Here is a 24,186-nt window from a genome sequence, read left to right as displayed (position 1 = left end):
CCACTGAAGTCCCACCCCTCCCCAAATCCCACTATCCTCAGGCTCCACCCCAAAAATCTCCAAGTATTTCTAACCTGGAGCTGGCAACCTTATGAATAATAAGGCAATGTTTCATTTACAATTCAATGATGAAGAAGGAGGATGTGGAGGATGAAGAGTTGGATTTTGCATGCTTTCAGTCTGTTGTGGAGGCAAACTGGGAGGAAATATGCTCAAAGGAGCAGGAAGTCTCCAGCTGAGCCAATCAGGATGCTAGAGGAGATTTGAAAAATATCAGGAAATTCCGCACCCAGAAAATGAAGTGAAAGGGTTACCTCTTGCAGATGCTTTTTTTTTTAATGTTTTAAATGATGTCAGCATCCAGCATTCCAGCAGCTATATCCTCCATTTTTAAAGCGGTAGTTGGGGAATCCTCAAAACTGGATTCCCCCAACTAAGTTGCACGAGCAGGAGGAAAGCAACCAGCAGCCACTAGTGAAATAGCTGTGCATAATCAAAGTGGCCAGAAGTAGCGTGATATCCGTCTCCAGTGCCCACCCTCCTCCCTTTCCCTTCTCCCTGGAATGGGGCTTTCTTTTGTGTAGTAGCTATCTGGAGCAACGAATACGTATTGTTTCATCCAGGCAGAGAAAAAAAATTTCAACCCACCAGTTGGTGCAAAAAGCATGCCTCTCAACCCCTCCCCCTCAAAAAAATTAGGAAAACAATTACTTTTGTTGATCTTCAAGTCTAATTCTAAGTCAGGGTGGCATTAAAATATGCACTATGCATCTATGATTAGATAGCAATGGGTAATTTTTACTTTAAAAAGAGATTGCTTGCTAGCTTTCCCTTTAAAACTGGGAGAAAGGTGATTGGCTGGCTGCCATGATTGACAGGCAGGGGGAGACTCTTGGGTATAGTGAGTTCCTCTCCTCCACCATTTTAATCAGCCACGTGGAGTTCCAGGAAGCATGAGTAAGTAGAAGAAGAAAGCGAGAGTATGAGGAGGTGAGAAATGGTGGTGGGGGGGGCACAATTTTTAATAGATGTGCAGAATGGCCCCCATTCTAATTATGCTAAATACACATAACCTCCAATAGCCCCTGCAGGCTATTCTTATGCTGTTGAATCATGCACACTACTGATATTGCACAGTCAAACAAAAGGACTGGAAACTGAGGTAAGCTTAAACGCAACAATTGTTTTCTTTAAAAATTCTCCTTTTTAAAGGAAGAATGGAAGGAAATACAGATCAAGCTCCTGAAACAGAAAAGGCAATTGAACTGGGAAAACCTGCTTATGTTGGACGCACCAGGAAAGGTATGGATTGCAACAGTTTCCAGTTCCTTCATTCTCAATATTGGGCAAGAAAGCAGTTTTGGCCCATTCCCCCTAATTTCCAGAACTTGGAGTCATAAGGGACTGCAGTGGAAGAAAGCATAACAAAGATCCACATCATTTCTATTAGCGATAGGATCGAATCCATACTTTAAAACAGGGGTAGTCAAACTGCGGCCCTCCATATGTCCATGGACTACAATTCCCATGAGGGCCTGCCAGCATTCTCTGGCAGGCCCTCATGGGAATTGTAGTCCATGGACATATGGAGGGCCGCAGTTTGACTACCCCTGCTTTAAAACATCATTGCTAATGCAATGGCTAAGATGTACAGATTAATGCAGCAGCTACTTCTTACCAAGCAGTCATGAAGGAAAACATTCTCGCATGCAAGGTGCTTTAACCAACAGGAAACTGAATGGACCCGGCCATGCTTTGCAATATTCATGAATATACAATGCTCTTCATTTCCTCTGGTTGTCATGAAAGTGAAGGGTGTGCCTTTTCAGAAAATGATGGATATTGTTGCCCTCGTATTGAATTGTCAAAGGCTTTCACTGCTGGAGTCAACTGGTTGTGGGGTTGTATTAGCAAGTCATAACCATGACTAATGGATGTTCTAATGAACTCCCCTCAGACACCGGAAAAATACTTCCTAATGGACTTGCTACTGAACTCCACACAGGAGAAGTACTTGCAAATTCCAGTCCATCCTCTGGGAGACTCCCAGATAAGACAAGAATGTGATATGCCCCCCACACATACACACACACAAAGTAAATAGTGCCCAACAGCAATTAACAGGGCCATTCCTCACAATGACCAATGTTGCTAAATGTCTGCAGCATGCAGAAACACTATACTTAATGGTGGAATTTCGTCATTCCGCACACCTTCAATTTTAGCGGAATATTTAAGTCCCAGTAGCGGTCTATTCATTCCCCACAGGTTTCCGGTCTCGCCAGAATCGCAACAAAGGAGGCGATATTTTTCCGCACTTCTTCCCGCCCCTTTGTTCCATTCACACTTTTTCAAAGATTAAGATGACCTTAATGCAGTTTGTGATCTAATATGGAGATCCCAGGAGCATTCAGAATCAGGGCTTTTTTGGTGGCTGCTCCAGAGCTTAGAATAGGATTCCATGGCTCTCTCTAATATTCAAGAAAAGCATAAAGATTCTGCCTCAGGAAGCTATTGCCTGCTGCTTAAGTTTGTCCTGTTTTAGCCCGGGGTCATTTTGCGGTATTCATTTTATTTCAGCTTTAATACGGGACTGTAAGGTGCTTGATAGAACTGCTTTCTGCAGTGCTTCTGCAATAATAGCTGGGAAATCTCCTGGAAATCATATAAATAAACACCAAATATTGAGCAGAAATCTTTTTGAGCCAATTTCAAGTTAAATTGCTTTCATGGAGCTGAAAGTAACTGAGACTCCAATTACAGAATAAAGAATTCAACATTAAAATGCATTTTGCCATAATAACTTAATAACAGCAACAACTGAGTGCCAGAATTTTGGGATGCTTGATATTTGATGCAAAGAAAGCTATGAAAAGATTCATGGTGGGAAATACATCTTTTGCAAAAAAAAAAAAATTCACAGTGATTCACAGTCATTGTTCTTCAAAAGTATTCTACCTTAAAGCTAGAGTTCTTTTCATGTAAGGGCAATAGTCCACATTTTTTTTTACCAGCCCCTGCTGCTGGGAGCTGCTGTACTTAAATGCCTGGCTTTATTTTATAATTCCAATCATGGAATTAAAATATTTTTGCAAGTCTGCTTTTGTGCATTAATGAACATCAACACATACCTTTTTATAGCCCACTGCTAATGCCAATAAATGCCTGGATCTTAAAAAAATCCAGAAATATTTGTACAACCATATGGTCCCTTGCTTCTGCAAGGCAGGCATACACATAGTACAAATTTGGTTTAAGCTAAGGTTTATTCATTTTAGCAGCTGAAGTACATCTGGTTTAAAAAAAATAGTGAAGAGACCTTAAGTGGTTACTAGGGATGCCAGTCTCCAGGTGGGGCCTGGGGATGCCCAGAGTCAAGCTCCACTGGGGAAAAGTGCTGCTTGGAAGGGTGGACTCCATAGCATTACACTTCCCTGAGGCCCCTCCCTGCCCCAAATCCCACCTACTTCCAGCTCCACCCCCAAAGCTTCCAGGTAATCCAGAATTGGCAATGGTAGGCTACCCAAAGGATTCACCAGTCTGGCTGGCTCCAAGCTCCAAGCACTAAAATTAGCTACTTTCACTTTCCATTGCCTAAACAGCAGACTGGGCTGAGTGATGCTGTTCATCAAAGCCATTCCCTGGTGCCCATCCACCCGGGGGTTTAAGCCCTGCAATCCAATGCCAAGAAAACTGGCTCCTGAGGCCCTAAGACCAATAAGACTGTACAGCCTGGCTTGCTTACCTTGCCTTGTCATGAAACTAGCATTGCCTCGCAGTTTCTTGGCTTTTCAGAAATGTTGGTTGAGGCTTTGAGTCTGTTCAAATCATAGGAAGCCTCTCTCTGGGAACTTGGTGATTTGCACTTCAGAGAGAGAGAGAGAACTGATGGGAGTTAGATGTAGGTACAACTGCAATCACCTGGGTCTCTAGAGGCTTCTAGGCACAGCTGATTACCACAAGGAATCTTAGAAGGTGACTTGCTTAATGTCTTGCAACACACCTGATCAGTCAGGTCTCCGGGCTGGCAACGCATTTGATTGGGATTCAGGCTAACTTTGCTTGGCTTCTGTTCTCAGCCTGATCAGGAAACACCTGGTTAAGAGAACCAAAGTTATTTTACAGTCCAGTGGGTAGCCATGTTTGGTCTGAAGTAGCACAACAAAAATAGAGTCCAAGAGCACCTTTAAGACCAACAAAGATTTATTCTAGGTGTGAGCTTTCGAGTGCTCTTGGACTCTATTTTTGTAAAACTATCTTAGCTATTAAGAATCTATTTTTGAAGGAGTTTAAAAGATTCATAACCAACTTGTGTCCAGGCCCATGATGCACATGTTGGATAGGAAAGGAGTAGCAAAAGCCCATTGAAAGTGCATCATCTGACGTGTGCAAAATGGTCAGCATGCTGATGAATGGTCATTATTTGTGGTTGGATGGAAAATATAATGATCTGAGTTATAGAATCATAGAATCATAAGAGTTGGAAGGGGCCATACAGGCCATCTAGTCCAACCCTCTGCTCAACGCAGGATCAGCCCTAAGCAGCCTAAAGCATCCAAGAAAAATGCGTATCCAACCTTTGCTTGAAGACTGCCAGTGAGGGGGAGCTCACCACCTCCTTAGGCAGCCTATTCCACTGCTGAACTACTCTGACTATGAAATTTTTTTTCCTGATATCTAGCCTATATCGTTGTACTTGTAGTTTAAACCCATTACTGCATGTCCTCTCCTCTGTAGCCAACAGAAACAGCATCCTGCCCTCCTCCAAGTGACAACCTTTCAAATATTTAAAGAGGGCTATCATCTCCCCTCTCAACCTCCTTTTCTCCAGGCTGAACATTCCCAAGTCCCTCAACCATGTCCCTCAACCTATCTTCATAGGGCTTGGTGCATTCTGAATTATGTGCTTCCAATAAATTTCAGGCCTTTGATTTAAACAAAGGTCATGTTCACCCTGATGCTCATATGGATTTCTGAACCGATTCAATGTGAGGAATTTGTCCCTGGCCAGCTTCTCATTGTTTGTGGGTTTTCATGCTGCTTCCACATGACATCGGCCGCAACCCAGAGCACTCCAGCAGGTGGCATGAGTTTACATCCAGTTTGCTCGGTGATGAGGCAAATTACAAAATCCCAATTTCCCTCTTCTTATCGTGCTACAGGGTGCAAACAGGGACAAGTCTGTCTGGAGGGAGAAATGTGTGACAGTCTCAGTAGCATTTTGCCTGCCTGCCTTCCCACCCACCCTCCCCTCTCCATTTCCAGCTTGATTTTTTAAAATAAATATGGCACAGTCCACGTTGCTACATGACAGGAATGCTACATTATTATTATTATTATTATTATTATTATTATTATTATTATTATTATTATTATTATTATTATTATTATTATTATTAATTTTTTAGACCACCCTTCTCTAAATAGGTCTCAGGGTGGTTTACAACATAAACAGTGAAAACACAATAAAATCCCCATAAAAACCCCAATTAATATCAACAACAAGTCACATATAACATATAAGCAGTGGTGGTCACAATTCTGATCGTAGTTACCCGACTTCCCCCCAAGTTCAGCCTGGTGGGGAGAATAATATTCAGAAGACGGTGGCACCAATACAATAGATCTAACAATGATCTCAATGTTAGAGATCTCAATATTGATCTCAATACATGCCCTCACTTCAAATAAAATGTTATTTTCAGTGTGCACAGTAATATTGGGACTGAACTGCTAAAACACATTCCTGTTTGTGTTTTCTGGCAGTGAGGTATGAACGGGAAAAGAAGGGGGGGGATCATGTGATGAAGCAGCCACCTCCCTATTAGCTTGGCATCCATGCTCTGTGTTTTAAATCTTTATAGTTAACACACAATCATCGGGGTCTAGTTACCATGGCCAGCCTATCACAGATCTACTCAAACAAAAAGTGAGACCAGTATACAAAGAATCTAGAAAAGGGATTTAAGGAGATGTTTTATTGTGGTGCTGTGATCCCAAAGCAACGTGGAAGAACAAGTTTTTATTTAAAAAATGTTTTACTGTTGTGGGGTTTACCCTTAGCAACGCGGAAGTGTATTTTTTAAAAAATTAATAGTAAAGTCAGGTCTTCGGGGCTTTCATTGATTGACAACTCAAGAAGCTGGGAGGAAACTTTGGGTTGTCCACATTTCCTGCTTCACTGTCACCTCGTTGGGGAGCAAAAACCTGCAACGAGATGGCAGGATAATGCGGGAGGGGTCTCCTGTCAGAAAGCATGCAAACACATGGTTTCTTATCGCACATTTGCAAGCAGGAGGCGGTACACGCTTTACGCCTCCGTGAGGAATTGCTTACCTCTTTGTTCCATATCCGTGTGTTCGAGAAAAGGAGCAGCTATAAATATCAACAATTCTAGAATGTGATTTGGTTTATATGGGAATCCTGTTATATAGGTAAACAAGCTTGTGCAAGGCCTAAACACTTTGAGAAGCTTTGAGCAAAAAGTAAGTCACACTTCGGTTGCTTTTAAAACCATTACATTGTATATCTAGGTGAGATATACAATACCCTTTGAATCTTCAGGCAAGAAGCAGTTCACTGGGAGCACCAACATTAGCGACCGCTGAGGTCATGCAAAAGGAAGGAGCAGCAAAACAAAGCTAAGGTGACTGTCTGGGCCAGGAAAAGTCATCACGGGTGAACTTTGAAAAGGAATGAGGGGAAGGGTTGATAAGGAGAGAAACAGATCGTCACTAAGCTGAAGATCAGAGATGACCCCAAGAACTCTGACAAATGGATTACAGTGCCCTGGAGACATGAACTCAGCGGTGAAGACCTGCCTCGAAAGTTCAGTCATTCATGGCATTGCTAGATGTACAACTCAAGGCCAGTCTTACTCTAGCACGATCAGCGTGAAGAAGTTACTTCAGGTACCAGATTCCAGAGGAGGGTGCTCTTTATCGCTTCTCCATGCAAATCTGAATTTTAATTTTGGACATGTGGTTGGCCCGGGTGCTGTGGAATTAATGAGGGCATACAGAATAACTTTAACTCAGTAGAACACGTGATGCTGACAAATCAAATATAAGTAAATGGAATGGCAAGAGGACTTAAAAAAATTCTTCCCAGCTTTGAGGTTCTATTGCTTCTAGGAACATGAAACCAGTTTCACTTCTTCATTCATTCATTCATTCATTCATTCATTCATTCATTCATTCATTCATTCATTCATTCATTCATTCATTCACTCATTTGGATTTTTATACCACCCTTCCATACGGCTCTGGGCAGTTTACATAAAACATTGTAGAACATTTACATAGAACATACAACAGATAACAATCATGATATAACATGCCAACCAGAACAGCATTTCAACAGAACAATAACACTGACAATCCCTGGGTAGGTTTGACCTCTCAGTCGGGGGGGGGGGGGGGGGAGGACCTGTAGATGTTTTGCGCCAGTCGGCCTCAAGCAAATGCCTGGTGGAGGAGCTCCTTTTTGCAGGCCAAGCAGAATTGTGGAAGTTTAGGCAGGGCCCTGATCTCTTCAGTGGGTTAAACCATCATCACTACCCTGGTATGTTTCTTAAGGTTTCTGATTGTTCTGAAAACCGAAAGCATTTTCTGTGGTTTGTAGAACGATCTGTCATAATAAGTTCATGGCTCCAGTTTCTAGATTTAGGTATCCACAGAACTGCCATATTGAGATTTATTTGAGCACTAAATATAAAATGTATCAGATAGGAATGAGCCAATACATCCATGGAGCTCCACATGATTCCCAGCATGGTGTAATGGTTAAGAGCAGCAGCTCCTAATATGGCAAGCCAGGTTTGATTCCCCGCTTCTCCACATGCAGCCAGCTGGGTGACCTTGGGTTCATCACAGCTGTGATAATGCTGTTCTCACCGAGCAGTACTGTTAGAGCTCTCTCAGCCCACCTAACTCACAGGGTACCTGTTGCAGGGAGAGAAAAGAAAGGAGATTGTAAGTCAATTTGAGACTCCCTCTTGAAGAGAAAAGTGCAGTATAAAAACCAACACGTCTTCTTAGAATACTGAGTTTTCCTTCTAGAGTAGTGGTTTGAACATAGTCCATTATCATTAATTATTATTATTCCATTTATTAAAATTTAAAACCATAAAAACAATACCATAAAGTAGTATAAAACAGTGGTCCCCAACCTTTCTGAGGTTGGGGACTGGCAGGGCATTCGGGGCGCGGCCAGCGGCCCGTGCGGGCCGCGTCCACGCATCGGGCCGCACCCGCTGGCCGCGCCCACGCATCGGGCTGCACCCACACGGGCACGGCCGGCCCTGATTCCCTCTCCCCACCCTCCCGCAGTAAGAAGCTTCCCGGGCCGCAAGCTTGCGGCCTGGGAAGTTTTTTACTGCGGGGGGGCGGGGAGAGGGAGTCGCGGCCCGGTGCCATGGCCTTCGCGGCCCGGCACCGGGCCGCAGCCCGCAGGTTGGGGACCACTGGTATAAAACAATCCTTAATTTGCACATGATGGTAGTAGAACAGGAAGTACGACAACATTTTGGTACCTCTCTGTCTTAGAAACTTGTACAAGTGGGGCAGAAATCTACCAGGAGAGGATCGGTTGGAGTACAACAGATGCTGAAGACAGAGGTCTCAAACAGATAGAGTTTCTGTCTGCATTTTATGAAGCCCTCACATTTGTTGGGGGACAACATGCGTATCACACATGCAAAGGGAATTTGGTGCCTCAAACACACACCTCACTGCTTTTTTGTTGTGGTTGTCCAAAACAGGCAGGGAGAAGCAACATTCGTCTCCATACACATACCCTTCTATTTCCACATCTTCAAACTGTCCCAGGCAGCTGCTGTTAGTCTCTTGTGAGACTTAGGTTTTTTATCTAAGCAGCATGATTTTTACAACAGAACCAAGATCATATTCCAAGGGTGATTTAAAAACAAGAAAACAACATGAGGGGGATGAATCATAGAATCACAGAGTTGGAAGGGGCCATACAGGACATCTAGGCCAACCCCCTGCTCAGTACAGGATCAGAATAAAGCATCCAGGATATGTGTCTGTTCAGCTGCTGCTGAAGAAGGACAGATTCTGCATGGAGCCGTAAAGCTCGTGCCACTTCCTGCTCGCAAACGTGCGGTTGGAAGCCATGCATTTGCAAGCTTCCTGACTGGAGAACCCTCCCACATTTTCCTGCCACTTCACCGTGGCTTTTTGCCTCCCGACGAGGTGGCAAGGAAGAACAACCTGCACTTCTTCCCCCTCGGCTCGTCAGTCATCGCAAGCCACCAATCCCATCACAACAGTTGTTTCAGGGACTCAAATTTTCTTCCTCCCCTAAGTCCCAAAATTAATTTTTAAAAAACTGCACTTCTGTGTTGCTATGGGGAAATGCCACAACACCAAAGCATTTTTTTTAAACTAACACTTCCATGTTGCCGCAGTATCATGCCACAACAATGAAACATTCCCCCTTAGACCTCATTTTGGGATTCTTATAATGGTCTCTATTTTCGGGTACATTTTTGATAGGCTGGCCATGGGAACTGGATCCTGATTGTGTGTTCACAGTAATGATTCAAAACACAGAGCACAGACACCAAGCAAATAGGTAAAGGACAGTTTCATCACATGCCCCCCCCCTTCCTCATTCATACCCCACCACCAGAAAACACACACAGGAATGTTTTGCCTGCCCAACCCCAAAATTACCAAGCACAATGAGGAAGACATTTTATTTTTATTGAGGGCATGTAGCTTTGTGGTCCTGCAGCAACATGGACCGCACCATTTTAAAAAAAGATTCCCAATCCGGAAATGGAGAAGGGAAGGCAGGTGCGAGGGCAGGCAAAACACTACAGAGACTGTCAATGTGTTTCTCCCTCCACACAGGCTTGCCCCTTTTTGCTCCCCGGATCGCAGGGCAGCAAGAAGTGGCAAATCGTGATTTTGCAATTTCTCTCATCTTGAAGCAAATCTGGGGAAAACTCACACCAGCCACTTGAGAGCTCTAGATTGCTGCTGACATCATGTGGAAGCAGCACTAAAAACAGCTAGCAACTAGGGGCGGTCTAGGGGCAAATTCCTCATGCGGAATCGGCCAAGGAGTTCACCACTTCCTTAGGCAGCTGATTCCACAGCTGAACTACTCTGACTGGAAAAAAAATTTCCCCTGATATGTAGTCAGTACTGTTCTACACATAGTTTAAACCCATTGGCAGGTAAAAGGCCATTGGGGCAGTAAGAAATACGCGACTCCATCCATTGGCGTATAACAGGCCACAGCGTTTATTCAACAATCTCCCAACAATGGGGTTGGCGCAGCATAAGGGATGAGCCTGGCCTGGCAGTGGCTACACTGCAACCCATAGTCCACACGCATCAGAGTCCGTCAACTATTTCCCCGCTGGGACTACGTGACCCTTCTGCTGGACTGCTACACCGGGAGATGGCCCTGATGGGGGGCCCAAAGGGCGCAGACCTCCTTGGGTGACCCCCAGGACCACCTGGTCATTCCGCAAGCTACGAAAGGCCTACCCTGCTGGGCAGGCCCCAGCTTGCTACTGACTGCCCCCTTTACTGAGGCCCCGAACCCTTCGGGGAGGCCGATCGCACACCGGCTCCCCTTAACAGGCTCATTCCCGTATGCCTTCCCGCTGTGACGAAATTAACAACATGAACCCAAAACCTAAATACAGGGAGGGAGGGAGGGTCGCTTGCCTGCCCGGGACGCGAGTGGCGGGAAGCCGGGCAGCGCGCAAGCCCAGTTCTGCCGGCCCCGCCCCTTGCGCTGCCCACGCCGCACGCTCTGCCGGCGCTCCCAGCACGCAGCCGCGCCGGGAGCCACCGGGACGAGCCGCTCTTCCCCTGCCCGCCCTTCCCCCGCCAACGGGCGGCTCGGGTGAGTCCCGCCGCCTATTACTTGCAGGTCCCAGCTTCTGTTCCCAACAAGAACTGATCCCCACCGTCCTCCAAGGGGCAACCTTTCAAATGCTCAAAGAGAGCAGTTATGTGTGCTCTCAACCTCTTCTTCTCCAGGCTGAACATTCCCAAGTCCTTTTTCTTTTAGGTTTTCTTTTATATCCCACCCTTTCCATCTGGCTCAGGCCCCTCAGCCTTTCCTCGAAGAGCTTGGTCCCCTCCTTTTTTTAGTTGCCAACAAAAAAAAGAGCTGGCCTGCTTAATGGAGGCACAAAACTCCCCTTGCATTTGGGACAGAAAGTCCTCATGTTATTCCCCAACAAATAAAAAGGACTTTGTAATGTGTGGACAGAATGGGAGAGAAGAAGAAGGGCTGGGCTTGTACCTTGCTTTTTACTACCTGAAGGAGTCCCAAAGCAGCTTATAATCATCTTCCTTTCCTCTCCCCACAACAGGCACCCTGTGGGGTAGGTGAGGCTGAGATGACTCTGAGAGAACTGTGACTGGCCCAAGGTGGCTCTTGAGAGAAAGGTTTTATCCCGTTATTTTTCTATGTGTGTGTCTGAGTGTGTGTTTGTCTGAGAGAGAGAGAGAGAGAGAGAGAGAGAGCAGTCAGTAGCTCAGAAAATTCATAACTACCATCCAGGCCCTTCTTTATACAGTAAGTGTCATCTTGATCGTACAGTAACACTTTATCTTATATACGATCTTCGAATTCGTAGCCATACTCCCTCTCAGCAGCCTCTGAATTCTTTCAAGACAGCTCAGCAATCTGCAAGTGAAAGACAGAATAAGTTATTACAGGAGGCTTCCTAGAGAAGCTGTTTTAAATCATGTACTGTCAAATAATTTTAACTTTCTTTGATCTGCACTCAATCTCTGCTTTGCCGCGCTGACCCATTCCTGTTCCACACTCTTCTTTTTTACTCTGAGCCATTAAGTTTTATTTTTTCATTTATATCACAGATGTGTTAAAATATATTAAAAAGTAGATCTGATGGTTTGGAAGGTTTTACTGTATAAGCACATTTTTTTTAAAGAAAAATAATAAGTATGTTAGAAACCTAGAAAAAAATGAGGAAGAGAAAGGAACTTAAATAATCTTGCAAGAGGCACAAAAAAATATTATGTTCAGGACCGAAGAAGAATTCTCCCTCGGGTGGGTTATGGCTTATAAGAGAGACATCAGAGGGACTTGGAATAAGATGACTTCTTACAATATCTTTTAGGGTAGTAATGGCTATAATGTTTAAAGTCTAGGAGGAGACAAACTTGAGCAGGGAATGGGGCAAAAAGAAGGAATTTTAATGAAGACAAATGCAAGTAAGTCAAGGGAACAGTACAACAAAAGAGAGCAAATCAAGGTTCATACAGAAAGTTAATATCTAGCATCCAGACAGTAAAAATGACACATAAGTGCATAACTTACTGTTTCAGTCAAATGAAGCAGGGGTAGTCAACCTGTGGTCCTCCAGATGTCCATGGACTACAATTCCCATTAGCCCCTGCCAGAAACCACACTAACTCTACTTATGTCCAAAGGTTTGTTAGTAACAGCTTATTTTAAATTCCATGGTGATAAAAATTGGTGTAGTGGTTAAAAGCAGTAACCTCTAATCTAGAGAACCGAGTTTGATTCCCCACTCCTCCATATGCAACCAGTGGGTGACCTTGGGCCAGTCACAGTTCTCTCAGAGCTCTCAGCCTCTCCTACCTCACAGGGTGTCTGTTGTGAGGAGAGGAAGGGTAGGCAATTGTAAGTTGCTTTGAGACTCCTTTGGGTAGTGAAAAGTAAAATATAAAAACCAGATCTTAACAACAACTACAACAACAACAAGAAGAATAATAAGTATATATTTTAACCCACTCTTTCTGTTTTACTCAGAACAGGTCAGAGCATTCATAAAACATCATATATAAAAATAAGTTGAAAACATTATTAATCTAATATTTCCAGGCAGGGGGAGTTGGGCATCAGGAGCTGGTCTTTCTCCAAGTGGTGAGACCAGCATTTATTGGTGGTAGTTATTTGGGGCTGCAACCATAGGCCTGTGGAATAGCTCCATCTTATATGCCCTGCAGAACTGGTTGAGGCCCCAGAGGACCCTGATCTCACTCAGAAGTGCATTCCACCAAGCTGGGACCAGGGTCAAAAAGGCTTGCAAGTTTCCTGACGGGAGACCCCTCCCGCATTTTCCTGACCCCTCATTGAGGCTTTTCGCCTCCCTATGAGGCAGCAGAGAAGCCAGAAAAGAGAACAAACTGAATTTCTTTCCCCGCTCCTCAGCTTGTCTATTAAGACAAGCCACCAATCCCTTCACAGCTGTTGTTTTGGGGACTCAAATTTCCTTCCCCCTCCCCCATGCCACAAAATTAACTTAAAAAAAAATAACTGCAGCCGCCAATTGATGACACAGGGGATGGCTGGCAAGGCGCGACAACACCTGTCAGCATGCGGGTACACACAGGTGGGCGCACACATTGGCAGCGGTAAAGGGGCGGGCCTCGTGGCACCTATTTAAGGCGCCACATGCGTTGCCACCAGGACAGCTACCGCCAGTTGCCACCAGGACAGCTTCCCACCCTCCCGCTCTTGGTATTTGGTTATATTGTTGTTTTATGTTCCATCACAGTGGTTTAAAGGGGGCATGAGGTAGAGCCCAGGGTTTGTCAGAGCTCCAGTTTGCATACAAGAGCATTGAAGGAGAGGATCTCCATAAGAGACCAGCTTGCATGAGTGCAGCCTATCCGGCTGGGTAGGTCAGGGGCAGCTGGGTGACCAAATGAGGTGGGCATCTATTGGCCACCCACCAAGCTGCCTCCCTGGGGGCATGTCTGTCCTCCTGACTGAGAGAAAACAGGCTCAAGGGAGCCCTCAGGGCCCAGCATGAGCGGCCAGACGGCTGATGGGGGCTCTGACACTCATGCCATGCCAACCCTCCGGCTGGAGGTCGTTTACAATAAAGCTGTGGCCTTGTTCATGCCAACCGGAGTCGTGTCTTGCTTGCCAACATGCCCACCTGCCAATCCACAGCGACCATAAATAGTAATACAGTCCTTTGCTGATCTATCCAGACTCTCCATTTTAATACAGGCTATTAGTTACAAGCAGGCAGTTTATAGGAGCCAGGCGTGAAGGGTTTATGTAAGCAGAACGGTGCAGATAGCAACAGAGCCGGGATATCCGTTCTGTTCCTTTTCATCTTGCAGATTTGATTCCCTAAGACTTGTCTTATGAAAGGCAAATTTGCAGCTATCATCGAAGCGACGAAGAGGCTATTATTCATCCTCACACGGCTGAAATCCAAACAGTCTCCTGTGAAGCTACCTGAGCTTCTATTTCGTTTCCCATACTTCTCTCTTTAGGCATTCAAATTGACAAATGCTCTTGTATATGGTTTTTAAACCCGGCCCATATCTAATGCATCAGTATCTTGTTATGGGGCCTTTGATTTCATTGTTCGCAAGGCTACTGTATCAGCGGCACGGAATTGCCCAGGCACTAAGAAGCCCAATTTTTCTCTAATTTCTCAGGAAATTGACAGCTTTATGAACTGTCTCTTTACCTATGCCTCATAAACATGTCAGGCTGTAGGAAACCATTCTAATTAAATCCCAGGAGAACTGCAAAGGGAGATTAGGGTTTCTTGGCAGATTATTAAAAAAAAAACAACAGTTGTTCATATATACACAAATATCTGTACAGGAGCCTAGCATTTGACAGAACAGCCACAGGATTAACCCCAAATGACGCCTTCAAAAAAATTTGGGATATTTTTTTAATATATATATGTATAATGCTAAACATAACTTTTCTCGGGTACATTTGAATTTTTCGCAGTCAATCTCTTTTGGTTTACCACCGCCCCCTACCCCACCCCACCCCAAAGCAAATAAACCCACAGCTAATTCAGATTGAAATATAGGGTGGTCACCTTTCACCTCTGATGATAAGAACTGATGTCAAAGGATGTGTGGGTTTCAAGGTTTTAACACCACTTGAGCAACTTGGGGTGCCTTGGATTAAATGCATCGAAATTATAAAGGGGGGAGGGGGGAATCCAGCAGTTCACATGCCTGCAGGTGACAAAGAAAAATGCATCAAGCTGGCCAATAATTGGTCTGGGTGCCCCAAGAATTGTGACTACTATGCCAGAGATTGTATTTTCTAGTAAATACAGCGGTACAAATACAGCATGTAATCCCTTAGTACAAAGACTGGAGATCTTCTCTACATTCCCCTCTCTGTTCTTGTAATAGTCAGCAGTCTCTTCCTTTCCACACAGGTCTGAGTTCTGCACAGGGGAGAAGGAAGGAGATGAAACTGAGCATTCTTCCTTGAGCACCACTGAGAAGCAGGAAGGCAGTTTTATCGATTCTCCATAACCAATGTGGTGGGTTAGTTCATGCCAGGAAACAACTTTTGTGAAAATGGAAGGAACTGCTGGGGGAGGGTAACATATTATTGTTGCATTTATTAACCACCCATCCCTATAAGGCAGAGGTTCTCAACCTTTGTAATACTGCATCCCTTTAATATTGTTCCTCATGTTGTGGGGACCCACAACCAAATAATTATGCAAGTGTTCTTTCACAGAAATTAAACCAAAACTGACCAATGGTGTGAAAATCTATTGTTCCTGGTTGTATATAAATTGGTTTCCCCCCGAGGTTTCTCAGTTCAGTTCTGCCTCTTGTCCCACCATGCCAATCTTGCTCTTTTCCACTGCTTCAGACAGACAAATGCTCTAGATGGTGCTCCCCACCCCCAGCCAAGCTGCTTGCCCTGCCGTGACCCCTGTGAAAGGGTCATTTGACCCCCAAATGGGCCCAACCCCCAGGCTGAGAACCACTGGTATAAGGCTTGGGACACTGTACAACATATGAAAATTGACGTGACCATTCAATAAAAATCCATATCTATTGTCGTTCCTCTATATATTTATGAAACAGCCTAGCGGGTGGGACGTGTCCGGCTGTCCAAGTTGGAATAGGGCCAATCAGGGTGCAGCCAGATTTGCCCTGATTGGCCCTGCCCCTGCACCTCCCACCCTCCATCCATGGACTCTAGCCTCTTTGCTCTCAGACGCCTCAGTGCCTGGAGCCAGCAGCAGGTAAGGGGAGAGGCCCTGGGCAAAGGATCATGGTGGAGGGCCTGCTAATGAGGGCCTATTGGCCTGCTAGGCTGGGCCTGCTGACAAGGGCCTGCTGACTGCTCGTTAAGGACTGCTAAGGAGCTGACTATCTGACTGCTCTTTGTTGTCCCTGCTAACAAGCTGCTCAGCCCCCACCCGCCCCACTTGATCTGGTTGCGAGCTGCTGCCCAAGACTACTTCAAGCTACCTGGCTAGGGGCCAGGGGAGGGGACCCTTTCAAGACCTGTTCTTATGAATGGGCTTTGAAGCTAGTTACAAATAATACAACATTAAAACGTCTAAAAGAATAATTCCAGTTGCTCAGCAGATTACTCAGTTGGTCTTATTTTTAACCTGAGTCACTGGCCAGTTATGCTGCTGTGTTGTGTTGTATGTGTGTGTGGGGGGGGAGGGGTATGTTCTGAGAGGAGGGGGAGACTCGTTGGTTTTGTTATGTGCTCTGGCCTCAACCGTCCACCTATTCTACACACAATGGATAAAAAACTTTCAATGCACTTTCGAAATAGATTTTCCTGTTCTGCACAGGAAAATCCAGCTGCCAAAGCACAGTGAAAGTGCATTATCCTATATGTGCAGAATGGGCCCTGGTGGAACAGTGCCATCTTACAAGCCCTGCGGAACTGTGATAGTTCCGTTAGGGTCCAGGTCTCTGGTGGCAGCAGGTTCCATCAGGCTGGGGCCAGGGCGGAAAAGGCATTTAAACCAAAAGAAATATTTAGGAATGGTCAACTGATAAAAAGCTCATGTAAATGTAGAAGGATACGCAATACCAAAAAACACAAGCTTGCCAATTTTCTATTGTTTGCTACTCCTGGTGCCTTTATATAGCCACAGTCCAGCAAAACCAGGCTCCCTCATATTCTCTGTTGTGCTTTATACGAAAAATCATAATTTGAAATAATAATGCGCTGATTTGCTTGATATGCAAACAAACATTTTAAAATACCGTCTGGGCTTTAGTGGCTACATCGCAAGATGTTGATTGGCAGTCCCGACTAGGAGTGTTATTTGAAAGGACGCTGGACAATCATATGAATGTTTTGCAGTAAAGTCACTGGCTTTTATTATATTCACTTATGGCCACAAAGTATATAAGGGAGGTTAGACGCCAGCCACTTGCCATAAAACAGCTTGGCCTTGTAATTTGTTCAGGGAACACAACCGTTCATTTGCCGCATCCAAGAAAAACCTATGTACGGCAATGCCAGGCTTTGTAAAAGCGGCGAGGAGTCAGAAGCCACGTAGCAAAAAAAAAGTCATTGTGGCAATCTGCTGCTCACCACAGACTCAGCTCAGAATTCCTATGCCAGACATCAGCTGAAAAATAGCATTCTGCAAACCAAAGCCCATCCGGAGACTGTTTATCAAATGATAGCAGCACAGCTCATCTTGTTGACTCTTTATGCTCCGTGGAATCTTTTGTTTGTGGTCTAAACAGGGCTTATCTGTGGGAAGATGGCAAATGGATGATGGGTTGGGTTGAGAAATACTTGGAGGTTTTGAGGGTGGAGCCTGAGGAGGTGGGGCTTGGGGAAAGGAGGGCCTTTAATGGGGCACCTTCCAAAGTAGAACAAGAAGAGTTGGTTCTTATATGCTGCTTTTCTCTACCAGAAGGAGTCTCAAAGCGGCTTACAATTGCCTTCCTCTCCCCACAACAGACATCCTGTGAGGGAGGTGAGACTGAGAGAGCCCTGATATTACTGAAGAAGAAGAAGAAGAAGAAGAAGAAGAAGAAGAAGAAGAAGAAGAAGAAGAAGAAGAAGAAGAAGAAGAAGAAGAAGAAGAAGAGTTGGTTCTTATATGCTGCTTTTCTCTACCCAAAGGAGTCTCAAAGTGTCTTACAATTACCTTCTCTTTCCTCTTCAGCTGTAGAATAACTGCAAGCACCGCAAAATTAAAAGGAACTTTTTGATGTATAGAACATACGGATAAAACCAGCTCATTTCTGTTTGGAAGCATGCTGAAATTTATGCCATCTACATTGTAGACTGTAATAAAAGTGGCAGCCAAATAAGGACAAATAGCTTAACGTTAACATAAAATGCAGCTTGGCTCTTTCACCTTGGGTGACAGAATCACAAGTACTGTTCTCCCCTGAAGTTAAATGCAGGACTCTCTAGTATCAAATGGCTGGCACCTTTTCTCTCCAGGACTTGCAGGAGCAGCAGCCCAAATGTAATTTGAGTAAATATATGAAATGTGCTGGGTAAACAGATCCTTATTGCCTACTAGATAAATCAAAATATATCACATCTTGCAATGTTTTGGGAATATGACATTCTGGTTGTTCAGTGGGATCCTGGGAATGAAATGAATATTGCTTTTTAAAAAAACAGCACTCCTGGGCCTTAAGACAACATTACTCCACTGAAGAGCAAACTGACAACAGAATACAGGTTTACTTGACCCAAGAATATACTTCAAAGAGTTGTTCTTCAAGACAAAAAAAAGTTTTAACATCTATAAACCGTAGTTGCTACAAAATTTAAAATCCTCCATTTTATGAAAAACCTGAAAAAGGCTTATAAGTTCTGATTTAGGGGGGAAATATATATCCTTAAACATATCCGAGGGACCGCTTAGCCTACTGTACCTCATGATGGGCATTGTGTTCTGCCAACTCCAATAGGTTGGTGATCCTTGGCCCAAGAGAAGTATGTCTGCCCTCTGCCAGGGCCAGGGCCTTTTCAGTCCTGGCCCCTGCCTGGTGGAATGAGCCGGTTGAGGTCTACAGAGTTCTACAGAGTTCTACAGAGCCTGTAAGATGGAGTTCTTCCACAGGGCTTTTGGCTGGTCCACTGAACATTAATGGAGGTCTCTCCTGGTGCTGTAGAAGCCTCTTGCGAGTCCCCTGGAATGCAAGGCGAACAAACCGGTCAGTCCTAGAGGAGATCAGCCCTGACTGCTCCTTAGAAGGCCAGATCCTGAAGATGAAATTAAAATACTTTGGCCACCTCGTGAGAAGGAAGGACTCCCTGGAGAAGAGCCTAATGCTGGGAGCAATCTAGGGCAAAAGAAGAAGGGGACGATAGAGAATGAGGTGGCTGGATGGAGTCACTGAAGCAGTCGGTGCAAGCTTAAATGAACTCCAGGGAATGGTAGAGGACAGGAAGGCCTGGAGGATCATTGTCCATGGGGTCGTGATGGGTTGAACACGACTTCGCACCTAACAACAACTCCTCCATACAAATCACCCCCCAAAACCAAAATGAATGATTATAGTTGTTGTTGTTAGGTGCGAAGTCGTGTCCGACCCATCGCGACCCCATGGACAATGATTATAGACAGCACCGTAAGAAACACCATTAGTCGGCAGCTGTTTGACTGGTTCTTCATTGAGTGTGAATGATTTTAATGGTTTTAGTCTAATTAAATTACTGTGTTTTAAGACAGAAGTGAAATGTATTTGAATTATTCTATTGCTGTTGGAAAAGCACTCCGAGCCAGCTTGCTGGGTGGGGCATCATACAAATCTCATAAATAAAGAAATAAAGAAATTCTGACCTATTCCATTATTTAGACCATGGCAATTTATAATCATTAAGCAACACACATAAAATAAAAGAATAAAAGGTTTTTATACTTTTCTCTATCCAAAAGAATCTTACAATCACCTTCCCTTCCTCTTCCCACAACAGACACCCTGTGAGGTAAGTGGGGCTGAGTGAGCTCTGAGAGAATTGTTCCTGGCCCAAGGTTACCCAGCTGGCTGCATGAGGAAGACCGTTTATGCACTGGAGGTTTCATGCCAGGCTGCAGGCTGGAGTTTTAGTCATAGTAGGTTGCACCACCTCTTCCTGCACCCACATGGGGGAGCATTTGGCCTGGTGCACCTCATCCGCCCCTGATTTGTGCTCCTGCACGGGAGCTGGGGCAGTGAAGTTCCCAGTGCGTAAATGGTCGAAGAAGAGTGGGGACTCTAACCCAGTTCCCCAGATTAGAGTCTACCACTCTTAACCACTACTCTCAAACTGTCCACTTTTTGGAATATTTGGGCAATATTCTCGAAAGTGAGCAGAGTGCCCTAGGCCAGTGGTCCCCAACCCCTGGTCCAGGGACCAGTGCCGGTCCATGGATCAGTCGATACCGGGCCATGGCTCCTCCCTGGCTGCTGCCATGGGGGCTGCCCTGCCACTCTGCCACCAGCTCACCAGTGGCTGCCATGGCTGGGGCTCCCCCTCGGAGTGGCAGCGCCCCCCAGCCAGCGGTGGGAAGTCAGGAGCACCGGTGGGAAAGCAAGCGGAGCAAGGGCTCAGGCGGCAGCGGCAACATCCCTTGGCAAAAGACTACCCCCCCCCCCTGGGCCTCAATAAAATTGTCAAGCATTGACCGGTGATAAAAAGGTTGGAGACCACTGCCCTAGGCTAACCACATGGTCTGGTTGGGTGCAATAGAGAAAACAACAAAACAAGCTGAGACTTCTTTAGTCTTTTCAAAGTAATGAGCAGTTTACATTTCTAGATAGTGCAAGGGAGAGATACAGTCCTAATCTATTCTATCTACCTAGGATAGATAGAGATGCCACAGCGATACCGCATCCTTGGTGCCAAAGTTGGAAGGCTCCGGTGTGTGCTCAAGAGGCTGCTGTAAAAGAAGCAGAATGGAAGGTTCCCTGAGAATTATCCTTGTACACATCAGAGGAGACAGCAGTGAAAGGAAAGGAGAATGCTAGGGCACTAACCAATCTATCTCTAAAACTGACTCACATCCCTTTTGGAAGGCTGAGACTAAGAGACATCGCAAGCCCTTCTTTTCCAACACTGCACAAGTACTGATCAGGAGAGGAGGAGGAGGAGGAAAAGGAGGAGGAGAAGAGCTTGTTTTTATATCCCACTTTTCACTAACTGAAGATTATTCGAAAGCATACAGATTTCCTCAGCTTCTCCCCCCCCTTTTGCCACCCCTTGAAGGGTCACTCCCTGCTCACATCAAGGTTGTTCAGCCACTCTGCAATTTCTAACATCCCCCTCCCCATCACTGTAGAAGCTGCATTTTCCTCCTTTTTTTGTTTTGTTTTTTGTTTTGACAAGCAGCATGAGTCCACTGGTACAAGACTATTGCTAGTCTCAGATCACTGAATTAAAACAAAATGTTTGGGGGGGGGGGAGTTTAAATGGAGCTGTTAAAGGTTTAGTTCAATGCTGGTATGGACTTGGAAGGGGGACTGGCGAGGAGGCAAATGGCAGTATCCCCAGTGCAAAAAGAGAGGTGGATTTGAGTATTGCATGGAAACAAAATAAAGGAGGGATCATCAGCATGGAATGAAATTGACACAATATGTAAAGAGACAGAGACACTGCCCTGGGAGTTCAAAATATTTTTCTCTTTAATGCTTAAATTAACAAAGTGTGTGTGGGGGGGGCATTTTGGCAGTCTCTGGAAGACTAACATAAAAATGGTGGCTTAGTCGCATGGACCTTTTACTAACTGCAAAACTTAAGAATGGGTTGGAATCAATCCATTTGAAGGAAGCCTGCAATCCACACAGGACCGACATTTAAAAAATGCCAAGATCACAACCAGGGTGCAGGAATAAATTAGAGAAGCACAAAGGGAAACCCACACAGATTTGCAAGGGAGGGCAGAGAAATAGCATTACTATGCAGCTGTGCTAGTGCATCAGTGAAAATATCCCCTCCCATTTTTTAAAAAAATGTTTAGTGGCACAAGACAAAGAACTCTCCAGAGCTTCTACAGTAGGACCCCCCACCCATACAAATTGCAGCCCTTTGCAAAGCACTGTGGAGTTGCAGCCAACTAGACAGGCATGCATGCATGCACGTATGTTGTCAATGATCACAGCTTGCAATGCCAGTATCATTAGGTTCTACCATGCACTTTGGACACTCAACATGTTCCCGCATATTATGAGATCATGGAACTCTTTTCCATTTTTCCCAGTGGCTGATGACACAGCAGAGAATCCCCTACTGCTCCACAGTATGGGAAATGGAACTTCGCAGCTGCTTGTCAGTTTTTTAAAAAGCCTAGTAAATGTCAACACCAGGTTTTTCTCCCTTTGCCTGCATTCCCTTCTGTTCTTTCTATCACACTAAATGCACGCACGAAACCTGAACCGCGAGGATTTACATGGAAAGCACTTGCTGAATGCTGCGACACAGTTGCGATAGTGCAATTGCATCCATTTTTTTAAAAAAAAAATTGAACACGCCTACACACAGGTCACTTGTGATGTTCCACTGTGGTTTAGATTTTTTTGAAGTTGCAGAGGAAAAAGAATGGGGCGTAAGGTGGGCATCAAATCCAAAGTAAAGATTAAAGGCGTACTGCTCTGAAAATCTGCAGTAAGATGTGCATAGGCACCATTCAACCATAAGGGCTCCTACCAAATGTTAGTAGTAGAAGAAGAAGAAGAAGAAGAAGAAGAAGAAGAAGAAGAAGAAGAAGAAGAAGAAGAAGAAGAAGAAGAAGAAGAAGAAGAATTGGTTCTTATATGCCACTTTTTGCTATCCAAAGGAAGCTCAAAGTGGCTTACAGTCGGCTTCCCATTCCTCTCCCCACAACAGTCACACTGTGGGCCAAATCCTACCTCATGTTGAGGGGTAAAATATACGTAGCACAAACAGAAACACCTCACCTTAATCCTGCATCTTATATTTATTTGAAGCACATTGCCTAGCTGGAAGGGACACTGTAATAGAAGTCAGTTGCATTTCAAATGCCAAAATGCATTGTTTACTCCCAAGCAAGCACCAAAAACATGGACACCAGCCCAATGTCAATCTCTGGGACTTCCCTTAGATTTGTGAGACTGCGGGGCTGATTCCCTAATGGTTTTCTCTCCCTACCAAAAAGAGATCCATACCTTTGGGACAATAGGCTCTCCAATGAACTGGTACTAATCTCATCATTTTCTCAATCTCTCCTTCCCCTCACACCTGGCAAGGGAGTCGATTTTGAGGCTCTACTAGTGTATGTGGGTCAGGGGAGCAAAGCCCTGCCCATCCAGCTTTCAGAGGCAGTTTTAGTGATCTTGGGGCCTTGGGCCAAAGTCCAGGCTGGATGCAAAATTACTGCCCCCACCAGCACTCCACTGCCCCCCCCCTGCCTGTCAGAATGAGTTCAGGCCCAAGCAAGGGGCAGATCTTGAGCTGACTGCCAAGGGGACAGGCATTGGCTGCCATTAATGAATGGAAATGGCTGCAAAGAGGTTGGCTGCACACTGCTGGTGCCATAATATCTCAGCTGCCGAGGGAGTGGGTGCCTGCTGTCGCTGCCCAAGCACCTGAGCCACCAGAGGGGGCAAATGTACATGGCAGCGGAAGTCTGCATTTCCTTCCTGCCTCCACTGGGCAGTCGGAACTGGGCAGGGGGGGGGCTCAGGATTGCTCCATGATGAAAACTGCTTTTGCTAGGACTAAAACTATTGCCTGCCTCTGTATAGCAATCATGGTCTTCCTTGGCTGCCTCCAAGCCAAGCCCTAACCACAGCCGTTTTGGTCAAGGGTAGATCTGTCTTGCTTTTTACAAAACCAACCTTAACATTGCCTCTCCTTTTAGTCCAGGCTTTCTCATCCAGGGTTTCATGAAACCCTGGGGTTTCTTGACAGCCCTGGGTTTCCTGAATAGGTGGGGATTAATTAATTTTTAAGATTTTTATATTGGGTAAACATTTATCAGGTAACAAGACCATATATGATTATGTTGATCCATACCCCACTTCCAAAATGGCCAGTGATGGGCCTGGAGGGAGTGGGAAGGGAAGGTGGGTGTGTATACAGCAATGCTTCCCAGCTATATTCTTCACGATCATGTCCCTTCAGAGGTTTCTCGAAGCCTGAAGAATGCTTCAGGGGTTTCTTAGGTATAAAAAAGTCAAGAAAGGCTGCTTTAGTCACTGGACATTTCAACAGTTCTTCTTCCGGCCCAGCACTGATTACCAGAAATCTGCTCAACAGAGAAATAAATGCTCAAAGCACAGAAATAAACACAGGAGGTTGCCAGCTCTGGGTTGGGAAACACCTGGGGTCTTTGGGAGTGGAGCTGGGAGCAGGTGGGGTTTGGGGCAGGGAAGAAAGGACCTCAATGGAGAATAATGCTACGGAGTCCCCCCTCCAAAGCAGCTGTTTTCTCCAAGGGAACTGATCTCTGTTGCCTAGAGA

At 45.2% G+C, this 24,186-nt stretch overlaps 1 long non-coding RNA gene across 1 annotated transcript in view; it reads right to left on the bottom strand.

The window, feature by feature from the left end:
- Nucleotides 1-7,846: 7,846 nt before the first annotated feature.
- The window catches only part of LOC143844271 (uncharacterized), a 108,184-nt gene continuing 91,844 nt past the window's right edge, over nt 7,847-24,186 (bottom strand). Inside the window, exons 2-3 of the long non-coding RNA XR_013233910.1 lie at nt 11,547-11,679; nt 7,847-7,943 (exon numbers count right to left, since the gene is read on the bottom strand). This is a non-coding gene — a long non-coding RNA (uncharacterized LOC143844271). The remainder of the gene's footprint in view (nt 7,944-11,546; nt 11,680-24,186) is intronic.

The sequence above is a fragment of the Paroedura picta genome, chromosome 9 (genome assembly GCF_049243985.1).
Source record: "Paroedura picta isolate Pp20150507F chromosome 9, Ppicta_v3.0, whole genome shotgun sequence".
Classification (NCBI taxonomy): Eukaryota; Metazoa; Chordata; class Lepidosauria; order Squamata; family Gekkonidae; genus Paroedura; species Paroedura picta.
The sequence above is the reverse complement of the archived record's forward strand: the minus strand, read 5'-3'. Positions and strand labels throughout refer to the sequence as shown.